Source organism: Chiloscyllium plagiosum, chromosome 8, assembly GCF_004010195.1.
Source record: "Chiloscyllium plagiosum isolate BGI_BamShark_2017 chromosome 8, ASM401019v2, whole genome shotgun sequence".
NCBI lineage: Eukaryota > Metazoa > Chordata > Chondrichthyes > Orectolobiformes > Hemiscylliidae > Chiloscyllium > Chiloscyllium plagiosum.
The window spans coordinates 71,476,719-71,490,782 of NC_057717.1; positions in this window are offsets into that span (position 1 = coordinate 71,476,719).

Consider the following 14,064-nt stretch of genomic DNA (forward strand, 5'->3'; position numbering starts at 1 on the left):
GAGGTACGAGATATTGGACTAGAAAGGATCGAGGTTAGTTATGCACAGGTGTTATCAATTCTAGAAGGAGTGAAAGTAGACAAGTCCCCTGTGCCTGGTGGGATTTATCTGAGGATTCTCTGGGGAGCTAAGTAGGAGATAGCAGAGCCTTTAGCTTTGATATTTGGGTCATCATTGTCTACGGGTTTAGTACCTGAGGATTGGAGGATTGCAAATGTGCCCTTGTTCAAGAAGGGTAGCAGATATGACCCCAGTAATTATAGACCAGTGAGCCTTACTTCTGTTGTAGGAAAGATTTGGAAAGGATTATGAGAGATAAGATTTATAATCATCTAGCAAGCAACAATTTGATTTTGGATAGTCAGCATGGTTTCGTCAAGGGCAGGTCGCATCTCACAAACCTCATTGAATTTTTTGAGAAAGTGACCAAGCATGGAGATGGGAGTAAGGTAGTTGACTTAGCATGCTTGGACTTCAGTAAAGCCTTTGAAAAGATTCCACATGGTAGGCTGATGTAGAAAATGCAGAGGCAGAGAATAGAGGGTGATATAGAAGTTTGGATTAGAAACTGGCTTTCTGGAAGAAGGCAGCGAGTGGTGGTTGATGGAAGATATTCAGTCTGGAGTCCAGTTACTAGTGGCGTACCACAAAAATCTGTTTTGAAACCATTGCTGTTTGTCATTTTTCTAAATGACTTAGACGCAGGCATAGGTGGATGAAAGAGTAAATTTGCAGACGACACTAAAGTCGCTGGAGTAGTGGACAGTTTGAAAGAATGTTACAGGTTGCAGGAGGACTTGGATAAACTGCACAACAGGGCTGAGAGGTGGCAAATGGAGTTCAATGTAGCTAAATGTGAGGTGATGCACTTTGGGAAGAATAACGGGATGGAAGTGTACTTGGTCAATGGAAAGATTCTTGGTAGTGTAGATATGCAGAGGCGTCTTGTAGTCCATATGCATAGATCCCTGAATTCCCAGGTGGATGGTGCTGTTAAGACGGCATACTGTGTTAGGTTTCATTGGTAGAAGGATTGAGTTCCGGAACCGCAATATCATGCTGCAACTATCCAAAATGCTAGTGCGGCCACACTTGGAATATTGTGCACAGTTCTGGTAGCCACGTTACAGAAACGATGTGGAAGCATTGGAAAAGGTGCAGAGGAGATTTACCAGGATGTTGCCTGGTCTGAAGTGAAGGTCTTATGAGGGAAGGCAGAGACATTTGTGTCCGTTCTCATTGGAAAGAAGAAGGCTTAGGGGATCAGAGTATTAGATAGAGTAGACCGAGAAAGAATTTTTCCTAGGATGATGACGTCAGCTTGAACGAGAGAGCACAACTCTCAATTGAGGGGTGATAGATTTAAGCCAGATGTCAGAGGCATTTTCTTTATGCAGAGAGTCGTAAGGGCGTGGAATACCCTACCTGTTAAGATAGTCACCTAAGCCACATTAGGGAGATTTAAACAATCCTTCGGTAAGCACATGGATATTTTTGGGATAGTGTAGGGAGACAAGCTGAGAATAGCTTACAGGTCGGCACAAAATCGAGTGCGAATGGTCTGTTCTGTGCTGTATTGTTCTTTGTTCTATGTTCTATATTTCACCGCTACCTACCCATGGACTCTAATATTCCCCACTCGCCTGTATTCAACAATGTCAAACTTGTTCTGAAAATTCAAATGCTCCACACTCATTGGTTCTCAATTGCCAATGTCACAACGGATAATCTCCACAAACCCCAGCGGGTTTATCAAGCTCATTTCGCTTTCCAGAATCTGTACCGACTCTAAAAATCATATCGTTGTTCTCCAAGTGTCTAATTGTCACCTACCTTATAAAATGTTCCAATTTTTTTTTATCACAGCTTTTATTAAGCAATCCAGTATCTAGTTTCTTGTACCGACTCTAAAAATCATATCGTTGTTCTCCAAGTGTCTAATTGTCACCTACCTTATAAAATGTTCCAATGTTTTTTTTTATCACAGCTTTTATTAAGCAATCCAGTATCTAGTTTCTTGTTTTCTCTCTCTGTCCTGCTTCAAATATTATGCTGACAATAGCTGCTTTCCAGTCTGCAGGATCCTTTCCAGAATCTAACCAGCTTTAAAGAATAATCAGTAATTCTTTCACTAGCTCTGTTGCCATCTCCTCAATACTCGGCATGGAGCTCATCAGATGCAGAATATTACCACCTTCAGTTCAATGAGATTTTCATAGACATGCGTTTTAAGAATTCTAATTTCCTTTTACATCAGTCATTCTGTTTCCTAATTAGTTTCTGTACCTTCCCCTGTGGAGGCAGAACCAATGCATTCATCTCAGCGGGCAGATGGCTTCTGTCAGCTAGTGATACATCGGAGGATTGCACTCCGGAGATGATGGATACGTCACCCACTCCTGACTGAAAAGTCCCAGAATCAATCCAGTTCATTTCATGGTGAGAGTCAACAGTCTTGTCCCTGGTGTGAGGCTACAGGTTATACCGAAGGAGGGAACACAGCCCAGTGACCACGACGTATTTGAAACAGACTGGTTTCACACTTTCCACTTGTAGTGGGTCCAGCTTAATCAAATGTTCCGGTAAATCCCAGAGATGATATAGAAGTGGCCTGCCCCTACATGTTTACAGTGCTTCCCTTCTGTGTAGTCTCTGCTCCATTTGTTTCCCATGGACCCAGACACTCTGTAAATGCAGTGACCAGAGTGTGTTCACCAGTCCCTTGGTCTCCCTGAATGAACCCAGCAGCTGACAATACAAACCCAGGAACACTATGCACAGAGTCTCCACTGACTTTTTAATGACGGCAGCAAGTCAATTCCCCACACCCAGGGTACACCCATTCAGTGTTGAAAATGCATCCCTCAACTCAGTTTCTCTTCCTGGCTGGGAAAGCCGTTGCATCTCTGCACAGTCCAACAGGAACAGTTCCTCCCTCCAAAGAAGCAGTTAACAGTGTAATGTTACATTTCTCTGTATCCCAGCAACTATAACAAAAGCATCAGTATTGCCGTTGGAGTTGACCACCACACTCAAGAAAGAGACATAGAAGGAATTCAACTCACTTTAAACAGCGACATCCCGTAATGGAAGTGATATTCAGGACTACAGGAAAAGGGGAAATGTTAGAGTAACCTCCTATTCTATTATCCTTCCAGTTCACCATCAGCAATCCCTTTGCGTGCTTTACATTTTCCTCACTATCTCTCTCTCTCCCTCGTTCTTGGCGATTCTCCATTCATTCAATACAAACATCCCTTCCAACCCCCACATCCAGCCCAACCTAATACCTGCATAAGTAATATTGTTCACCAGTGGCTTTCAGTTCAGATGTAATATCACTAGACTCGAAACGATATCTGTTTTTCTCCTGACAGAGGCTCCCATACCTGTTGAGATTCTCCAAAAGTTCAGACGCTGGAGAATTGCATTTCTGATCTCCATCTTCCACAGTTCCTTGGTTTAGTTCACCTTTAATGTTGCTGTTTCACGGGATATCAGCATCACTGGCAAGGGCAGCATTTGTTGTCCATCATTAATTGCCCTTGACTGTGAGGCCATTTTTCAAGACAATATGGTGCCTATCGCAATGTTGTAGTCTGACGTCACACTTAGTCCAGACTGGGCAATAATATTAAGTTTGTTTACCAAAGGGCTACCAGTGAAATAATAAAAGGCATCCTGATGATCTATCGTTGATTTGAGTAAAATTATGTTTCAGTCCAATGTTATTCGATTTTAACTTCTGTCATCAGCTGTGGTAGGATTGCAAATAAAATCTTTAGAGTCATAACCTGTGACTCTGAAGAAGCTGCCCAATCACATTATTACTCGGATAAAGGGTCCCTGCTGTGAAGTAACTGCAGTGACGAGATCAAGTTTGTTGTCAAAATATTTGTCACTGGAAGAGAGGTCAGAAGAGAACTGGAGCCAGTAAATCTGCAGTTAACAAAAGGTAGATGATGTTTAATTCAGCAGCAAAACAGAGGCAGAGGTGGAGACTGGGGATATTATAGAGGTGGGTGTAGGCAGGTTTGATGGGCTCTAGAATACAGAGGCAAAAAACAATTCAGGGCATAAAGCAGACTTAAGGTTCACAATAGCATTGTTCTCTCTTAGATGTTTATGCACGAGAAATGTGAAATTCATGGAAATGAAGTGGAGTTTTTGCCTGAAACTGAAGATAATAGTTTATATCTTCACAAAATACAAAAAGCAGAAAGAACAATGACCTTCACCCATATTTTATAGAATTGACAGTGATAGCTACCAGGAACACTAATAATAGCGACGATGGGGTAGCAAACGGGTTGAATAATCCTCAGTACGGCTTCTATCCGCAATTCTAACCATATCCAATCCTGCGAAAGATGGCAAATAGCCCAGGATAAACATTTGTCCATTGCTGGAACATTCCAGTCTATTGTTCTAAGATTCTCTTTCTCTCCATCTCTCCAGCTGCTAATCCTATCGTGTTCAGGATAACACTGCACATGACACAATGTGCTAACAGCTTCAATTGATTGAAGTGTCAGTTGGAGAGCAGCTTGGGTCCGGTGACCACGAAATTCTTAGTTTTAATAAAGCCTAGAACAAAAAAAAAAGGGACAGATCCACAGGTTAAGGTGATAAACTGGAACAAAGCCAGGGTTGGGACCATTAGGCAGGAATATTGAGACTATAGTCGGGCAAATGAAGAGGGCAAACATTGGCTTTAAGCTATCCATTTACACTGAACCTCTTTCCGTCTTAACGACACAATCGATCTTTGGATAATCTATCATCCTTTCAAGTCCATGAATCACTCCAGAACTGTAAAACCCACTCTAATCTCCGTGACTCTCCCTAATCCGTTCCTACAAGACCCACTATCGGTGTAACTCGTCCCGTCACTAGTACACACCCTGTCAATGTAAGCTTCTCCAGTCTCTCCATGCGTCTACTAATCTCCATAATCTTTGCCGGCTCTCTCAACCCAATGTGTGGCAATGTCACCCTCCACGAAAACCCATCCCACGTTGAACAAACTAGAGGAGTTTAGAGAAGCTCCCTTACCTGTGAAGCTGTCTCCAACTAATATTACCGTCCTTATCTCCTGGAAAATTTGTCAGACTTCATACCCTACACATGTAAATGACCTGCAGAACCTACGGCTTCATTCATGACTTCCCGCCATATATCTGTGTTTCCAGTCTATACAACCAACATTATCTCTGTAATCTGCTCTATCCACCTGAAGCACTCCTGTCTCTGTAATACTCCTCATCCTACCAAGACCCTATTCCAGAATATTCGCCCATATTCCATCCTTCCCAACCTAATCATCTCCCTGAAATCCTGTCGGCCCTACAGTTCTCCACATTTCTGTAACATCCTGTGACTTTATGGTCCTCCCTCTCTGTGAAAACACAGCCTGTTCTTAATTTTCACAATCAGCGTTAAATGCTCCAGCTCCGACCATGCTGTATCCGTTACGCCTGACATTCCTAGCAACCCTTCCCATTTGTGTCTTCATTCATATCCATCCTTTCCAGCTTATCAAAACCTCTTCCTGCCATTGTAAACCTCCCTATTTCGAACATAGAACAGTACTGCACAGTACTGGCTCTTTTGGCTCTCAATGTTGTGCTAACATTTTATCCTACACTGAAGTTCAAACTAACGATCAAAACCTCATTTTGCATCATCCATGTGCGTATCCAACTGTTATTTAAATGTCATTAATGTATCTGACTCTGTTACAACTGCTCGCAGTACATTCCACACATCCGCAATTGTCTAGGTAAAGAACCTACCGCTGACATCTAAGCTAAGTATTCCTCCTATTACTTTAAAATTATATCCCATTGTCATAGCTATTTTCGCCATGGGAAAGATTATCCGACTGTCCACTGTATCTATGCCTCTCATCATCTCTAACACCTCTATCAAATTCAACATTCAACATTCTTCGCTCCAATAGGAAAATCTCTAGATCAACCAATCATCCTCATTAGACATGTCGTCCAGTCCGGGTCGCTTCCTGGTAAATCTCCTCTGCATCTTCTCGAACGCTTCCACATATATCCTATAATTAGACAATCAGAATTGAGCACATTATTCCATGTGTGTTCTAACCAGGGGTCGATAGAGTTGCAGCATAGCCTCGCAGCTCTTAAACTCCATCCCCCTGATAATGGAAACCAACACATCATACATCTTAACGACACTATCAACGTGGTTGGCAAGTTCGATGTATCTATGAACATGGACCCCAAGATACTTTTGATCCTCCACACTGTCAAACATCCCACAATTCTCCAGTGCCCTGCTGGGGAACATTGCAGAGGAAAGAAGTTTTATAGAGTACGGGCCATGATACGGAGATAAGAAGGGGCTGCAGAACCTTAATGGAGGTTAAGGTTGTTAATGGCCAAATTATGGAGATCTATACTAGGGTTTTTGAGCACAGCTTCAGATTCTCAGGCTGGGAAATGTGAGTTCAAATGTGAATCTATTTACCCATTCTGTCTTTGTGCCTGACACTGATGCTTTGCTGCTGTGGGAAAAAGTATTCTCCGTGAATCCGGGGACTTCCAGATTTGCACTGACCCAGCGCAGCTCATCAAAGTCTGAATTTGGGACGTTTTTTACATTTAATACTTTTAAGGGACAGTTTTGTGAGAAGCAGAAATTGGGGAGTTCCATTTTGCGAAAATGAAAACTTTACCATTGCTCCTGACCCATGCAATGGAGTTTCGGGGATTCTGTGGATGCAGATTATCACACAGAGAATTGCATAACCAGGGAATCTAAGTGCAGAATGCTTTTGCTTGGCAGAGTTCAATTTACCAGCTTATGTGGTCTCGGACACAGTGTTTCTGGAGAATGTATAACCGTGTAAGTATCTCATCGACTGGTTAAGGGGTGAGTGCACTGGGCTCAGAGCACAAGAAGCTGAGAAACCCCGTGCTGTTAAAATGTGCGGCTTGGCATGAGATAGGGTGAGAGCAGCGCACTGAGTAAATGACAGGTATGGAGATTGGAATTTTCCTGTTGTGTCCGGCCTTGTGCCATATCGTTATCTCCATGTCTTAGTCAGCGTATTATGTTCTCCGTTTCTGACTTTGTACAGTCCCTGAAAACGCTTCCAACTGTTGAACATCTCCCTTATTCCGAACTACGGCTATCCCTTTCAACCTAGCCTTTATCTCTTATCTCCTGCCATCCCAAATGATCTTGTTCTTTGTCATCTCATTGCATTGTGTTGAGCTGTGTGTAAACAAACCTGAAGTCGGTTTATGCCAGTGAAAACAGAACAACAAGCCTCTTCTCTATCTTTGTCAAATGCAGTTACCTTGTTCGTCTCTCCCCCATAAGGGGAAGGTAGCATACTTTCAGCATCCAAGCTATCAATTTCCTGATGATCCATACATTTTCATAACGACAACTGTCCTCCTTATGACGCTTAGCAGCAGAGTACCTAAGTAACATGTTGCTATCCCTCTATGTTCTGCAACCACTTCTGGTTCTGCATCTCTCCGCGGAAGTGAAACCATCCCCAATCGTGAAAGTACTCTAAATCACAAATTAATGTGAATGCTACAACCCCTCTACTTTTGTAAACTCCTCACATTCCTTCAATCCTCTTTGTCTGTGTGAACCCCTCCAGCTTCTCGGGTCCTTTAGTTTATTGCGACTCCTGCAGCCCTCAACATCTCTGTATCCTCCAGTCACTACCTTTCGCCATGTCTCTCTAAACTGCTCCAGATCATTCAGCAATCTCTATCACACGTCCTGTAGCAAGAACAATCATCCCTCCACAGGGAATTTCCACAAGCCACCACAAAGCTCCATAGCTCTCTCATCCCCTATGGTGTCCTCTATCTCTATTCCCACCTTCATTCCCCAAAACCCGATTTACATGTACAGCATCATCATATCCCTACAACTCTCCCGATCTATGAAACCTTCTCCAGACCTTAAAAATATCTAGCTGTCTCTGACTGACTGCAGTGATTTCAAACCGCCCCAGTGCCATAAAACCGCCAGTTGCTATGCCCCTCACTGTCATGGTGAGCTACTCCTCTCCCTACAACTTTCCTGTGTGTTTACACCATCAGGTTGAAGCAACCGTCCTCGTTCGTTTAGTGTCCTGCAGATCCTACAATCCTCCGCACCTATATGACTTCTGCCGACCACTCGTACGTTCCCTATATATGCAAATCCATCCAGTCACTACAACCGCCTTCACTGTGTGGATCCTCTGGACTCCACATCCATCGCTATCTCTATAATCTGCTTCGTCTCCATACCCGCCAACTTGCTGAAACCTGTTCTCATAATTGCTACGCTCCTTTTTCTTAAAGTAGTCCAGTCTCGAAAACCATCCCTGTCAGTATAATCACCTTCAGCCCCTACAGTATTTCCGATCTGTGTGACCTTTTTAAATCTCTACAATCTTGCCTATCTGTGTGAACTCCTGCGGCAGCTATGTTCCTCGCTATCAGCGTGACTACTTTGAGGTGATTATATCCTCCGTTGATCTGTAAACAGCTCCCTGTAGCTCATTCTGTGTTCATACGTGACTAGTGTCTCACAACCCTCTGTATGACAGTATCTACCTCCAGCCACAACAAGCGTCCCCATCCCTGTCACATCATCCAGCATGCACAACACTCACTGTCTCTGAAATACATTTCACTGCATAAAATGATCTTTACCTCTGACATTCTCCAGTCTATGCCACTCTCCCTGCCCGTGTAACATTGTCCAGTCCGTAAATTGCGTCATCAATGTAATACTATCCAGTCGAGACAAAACTCCCTACCCCGTAACATTCTCCAGTCCATACTGGTTGCCTATCCCTGTAACATTCTCTAGGTCATTCATCTCCCAATCCCTGTAACATTCTCCAGTCCCTACCGTCTCCCTATACATGTAATATTCTCCGGTCCATACCTCACTCTTTATCCCTGTAATATTCTCTGGTACATGACAACTGTTCTTAAATGTATCACAGCCCCCATTCCTCCGAATGTTTGCGCATCCTGCTCAATATAGTCTCTATAACTATCCACAGCCCTAAATCCATCCTTATGTCTGGAATCCAATCAAGGACGCTTTATCTATGGAACTTCCTGAAATAATTAAAACCCTTTCTACCACTAATATTCACCAGCATCTAAAACTATTGTTAACCCTGTAATATCCTCGAGCCCCTGAACACCTCTCTCTCTCTATGAAAACTCTCCACCTTTCTAACCTATACTCTCAGCAAGATACTCGCTCCATTTACAACAAGATAGATGGAATGTCAGCATTAACTAAAGTGAATAGATAAGATCGAAATGTCATTGTGCAGATGTGGCTGCAGAGTGACTATATATAGCTGGGAAGTGAATATTGAAGAGTTGTCGGGATTTCGAGCTGTTTTCGTCGGAGTTGAGAAAGGGCAAGGGGAGGCAACCATTAGCAGGAATTCATTTATCGTCACAAAACAGTGTTGGTAATGAAAATATGGTTTCAATCAGGAAATTAAATGCACTTGTAGCAAGGGCAGTGCAGCAGCTGAGTATGACAGTGGTTTGCATCCCGACTGGATAACTAATGAGAGTCAGTGCTGCAATGGATGGACTCTTGGATTATGTACGAGATAGTTTCCTTAATAGCGTGTCAAGGGCCCACCAAGAGAATAGCCCATTCCAGATTGAATGCAGTGTAATGAAAAACATCCAATCGTTTCATTGCAATGCAGCTGTGTAAGCGGTCAGCATAATATGATGTAACTGTTTTTTATTTGAAAATTGATTTAGTTCAGTCCACGAGACGTCGGAATTGAATAAAGCCATTTGGCCCTTCGAGTATTTCTGCAACTCAACGAAATCATGGCTGATCCAATAGGCCCCAACTCTACTTTCCTGCCTTTCCCACGTAACCCTTGTTTGCCTGATGAATTAAAATCTGATCATTCCTGCTGTAAATATTCTTAATGACCCAGCCTCGTCAGCGCTCGACGGTATGGAATCCCATACATTCCTCCTCGTCTCCATGTTGAATGAGTGAGTCCTTGCTGGGCTTTAATTCCATCGCATAAGGGAAACTAAAGGAAGTGGCAAGGATAATTATTGAGTGTCAGGATATGAATGTTGCCTACACGAAATTCACTGAAGCATTTTCCAATGATATGTTGACCTGGAAGATCAGATCACAATCCATGAAATCCATGGTGGTTTGTAAGTTGGATACAAAATTTTCTCGTTAATTGTAGGCAGAGGAATGTGAAGAGGTGTACTTCTGATTGGAGATCTGTAACCAGCGATGTTATGAAAATATCAGCAGTCTGTTTCGTAATCTTGCAGATGACATTTTCAAAGCGCTGAAGCGATTGAGGATAGTTAGGGGATTTGTGGATAATGAGGAAAGATTTGAAAGGAAGCAGCAGTATGTAGATCAGCTGGAACGCGGGCAGAGTAATGGAAAGTTGAATTTCATCGGGATAAGTGTGAAGTGATGCATTTTGTGAACTAAAATGGAACAGAAAAGTCCACTATAAATGACCAAACCCCTTTGGTACATTGATATACAGAGGGATGTTGAACGCAAATCAACAGTCCCTGAAAATAACAACACAGCAGAATGTGATGATAAAGGCGAATGACATGTTTAACTTCATGGGTCGCAGCATTGAGTATAAACATTTGCTTGTCATGTTGTCAATCGCATAAACCTCACTTCGGACACATTGGGAATTTGGTGCAAAGCTCTCATTGCAACAAGATAGGAAGGAAGGGGAGATTTTGGAGAGGATTCAAAAGAGGTGGAATCAGACGTTTGCCAGGATGAAAATGCTTAACTGTATGGAAAGGTTGTTCAGAGTTGGAATGTTTTGAGGGAGTGTCAGAGGCGGGGGGCGAGCTGTAACAGGTCGATAGCATTTGGAGAGGCGTGAAAAGTATGGATTTTGGGAATCTCTTTTCCAGAGTGTAAATGTCAAATACTAGGGCGCCTCGGTTTAAGGTAACTTGGAAGTGCCTGTATTGTAGTGGGGTGTACAAAGTTGAAACTCCTACAACACCAGGTTATAGTCCATCAGGTTTATTTGGAAGCACGTGCTTTTGGGACACTGCTCCTTCATCATGAGGTTGTGGAGTATAAGTTCTTAAGACAAAGAATTTATAGCAAAACTATACAGTGTGATGCAATTGAAATAATCTATTGAAAAAGATCTGGGTTCTTTGTTAAGTCTCTCACCTTTTGGAATGACATGTTGGTTAGGTTCTTTCACATTTAAGTCCCAGAACTCTTCTTTGACGTTGCATTCTCAAGTGAACTTTAACAATAGGTGCCTTGTCAGCTCACATAATGAATTGAAAGTCTGAGGCGCAGCCTGTGAATCTATCTGTGCACAAATGTTCAGACTGATTATATTTATACGGAAATGGGAATTACAGAATCTTACATGGATTCATGCAGTTTTAACAAAGAAATATAATACTACAAGTACAAATCCACCTCGCAAAAATATGTGTGTGTGTGTGCATGTGTATGTGTAATGGGATGTAAGTCTGAGAGAGGGTGTGTGTTTGAGTGTGGGTTTATGTGTGGGAGCGTATGAGAGAGAGTTTGTGTATAATAGAGGGTCTCGTGAATGCATGGTCTGTAGGCGTGTGTGCGTGTGTGTTCGTCTGTGTGTGTATGTGTGTGAGTGAGAGTGTGTAGTACCCTGGGGTTAACTGCAGTGCGACATGAACCCAAGGACCCCGTTGAGGCCATACACATTGGGAGCGAACGTTTCTACCAGCCTCTGCTCAGCCAGTTTGCTTTGTTGCCTGTCCCGAAATCCAGCTTAAGGTGACAGTGAGAAATTTTAAATGATATGTCTGAGACATTTTTTCCATCGAGCGAGGAAGCTGCTGAGAAGATGTCAGAAGCAGAAATGTTGGCGAAACATTTGGACAGAAACATGAAGAGGCAGAGAATACAGGGATATGGACCATGTTCATGCATGTGGTATTAGTTTAGAATAGCATCATAGCCGTGATAGGCCGAATGGTCAATTTCCATGCTGCACTGTTTGAATTTCCAACTTCCCAGCATCTACTCTGCCAGAGCAGCTCAGAATCACAGCTTCAAAATACGGGGTAGACCATTTAGGACAGAGATGAGGAGAAACTTCTTCACCCAGAGAGTGGAGGCTGTGTGGAATTCTCTGCCCCAGAGGGCAGTGGAGGCCCAGTCTTTGGATGCATTTAAGAAAGAGTTGGATAGAGCTCTCAAGGAGAGTGGAATCAAGGGTTATGGAGATAAGGCAGGAACAGGATACTGATTAAGGATGATCAGCCATGATCATATTGAGTGGTGGTGCAGGCTCGAAGGGCAGAATGGCCTACTCCTGCACCTATTGTCTATTGTCTATGTTTCACTAAATTTCGCGCATTTCTTCGAAACTGCAATGTGTTCAAGGTAAATCCAATCCTCCTGTTCTCTTTAGAAAATTCCTCCGTTCCCAACATCAGCTGACTAAGCTTTATCTGGCCTTCCTCCCATGCAAGACTATATTTCTTTGGGTACTTATACTGTTCATAACATTCCAGCTGTGGCCTGACTTGTACCTTGCATATTTTTTGGAGTCCCTATTTTTAGACTCAAATCCTTTTCCAAAAAATCCATAATTCTATTCGTTTTAAAGTCGTGATGGAAAAGGATAACCCAGAGCTAAAGGTTGAAGTTCTAAATTGCAGAAAGGCGAATTTTGACGGTATTAGGCAAGAACTTTCGAAAGCTGATTGGAGGCAGATTTTCGTAGATAAAGGGATGGCAGGAAATTGCGAACCCTTCAGAAATGAGATAACAAAAATCCAGAGGAAGTATATTCCTGTCAGGGTGACAGCAAAGGCTGGTAGGTATAGGGAATGCTGGATGACTAAAGAAATTGAGGGTATGATTAAGAAAAAGATGGAAGCATATGTCAGATATAGACAGGAGACATCGAGTGAATCCTTCGAAGAGTATAAAGGAAGTAGGAGCATACTTAAGAGGGAATTCAGGAGGGCAAAAAGGGGACATGAGCTAGAGTTGGCAAATAGAATTAAGGAGAATCCAAAGGGTTTTTACAAATATGTAAAGGACAAAAGGGTAACGAGGGAGAGAATAGGGCCCCTCAAAGATGAGCAAGGCGGCCTTTTTATGGAGCCACAGAAAATTGGGGAGATACTAAATGAATATTTTGCATCAGTATTTACTGTGGAAAAGGATATGGAAGATATAGACTGCAGGGAAATAGATAGTGACATCTTGCAAAATGTCCAGATTACAGAGGAGGAAGTGCTGGATGTCTTGGAACGGGTAAAGGTGGATACATCCCCAGGAGCTGATCACGTGCACCGAGAACGTTCTGGTAAGCTAGAGAAGTGATTGCTGGGCCTCTGGCTGAGATGTTTGTATCATCGATAGTCACAGGTTAGGTGCCGGAAGAGTGAAGGTTGGCTAACGTGTTGCCACTGTATAAGAAGGGCGGTAAAGACAAGCCAGGCAACGATAGACCGGTGAGCCTGACCTCAGTGGTGGGCAAGTTGTTGGCGGGAATCCTGAGGGACAGGATGAACATGTATTTGGAAAGGCAAGGACTGATTTGGGATAGTCAACATGGCTTTGTGCATGGGAAATCATGTCTCACAAACTTGATTGAGTTTTGTAAAGTAGTAACAAAGAAGAATGATGAGGGAAGAGTAGTAGATGTGATCTATATGGACTTCAGTAAGGCGTTCGACCAGGTTCCCCATGGCAGACTGATCAGCAAGGTTAGATCTCATGGAATAAAGGGAGAACTAGCCATTTGGACACAGAACTGGCTCAAAGGTGGAAAACAGAGGGTGGTGGTGGTGGGTTGGTTTTCGGACTGAAGAGCTGTGACCAGTGGAGTGCCACAAGGATCGGAGCTGGGTCCTCTACTTTTTGTCATTGAAATAAATTATTTGTATGTGAGCATAAGAGGTACAGGTAGTAAATTTGCAGACGACACCAAAATTGGAGCTGTTGTTCAAAGTTTGTGAAAAGAATTGTAGCTCGGGTGTTCGTTGTTGT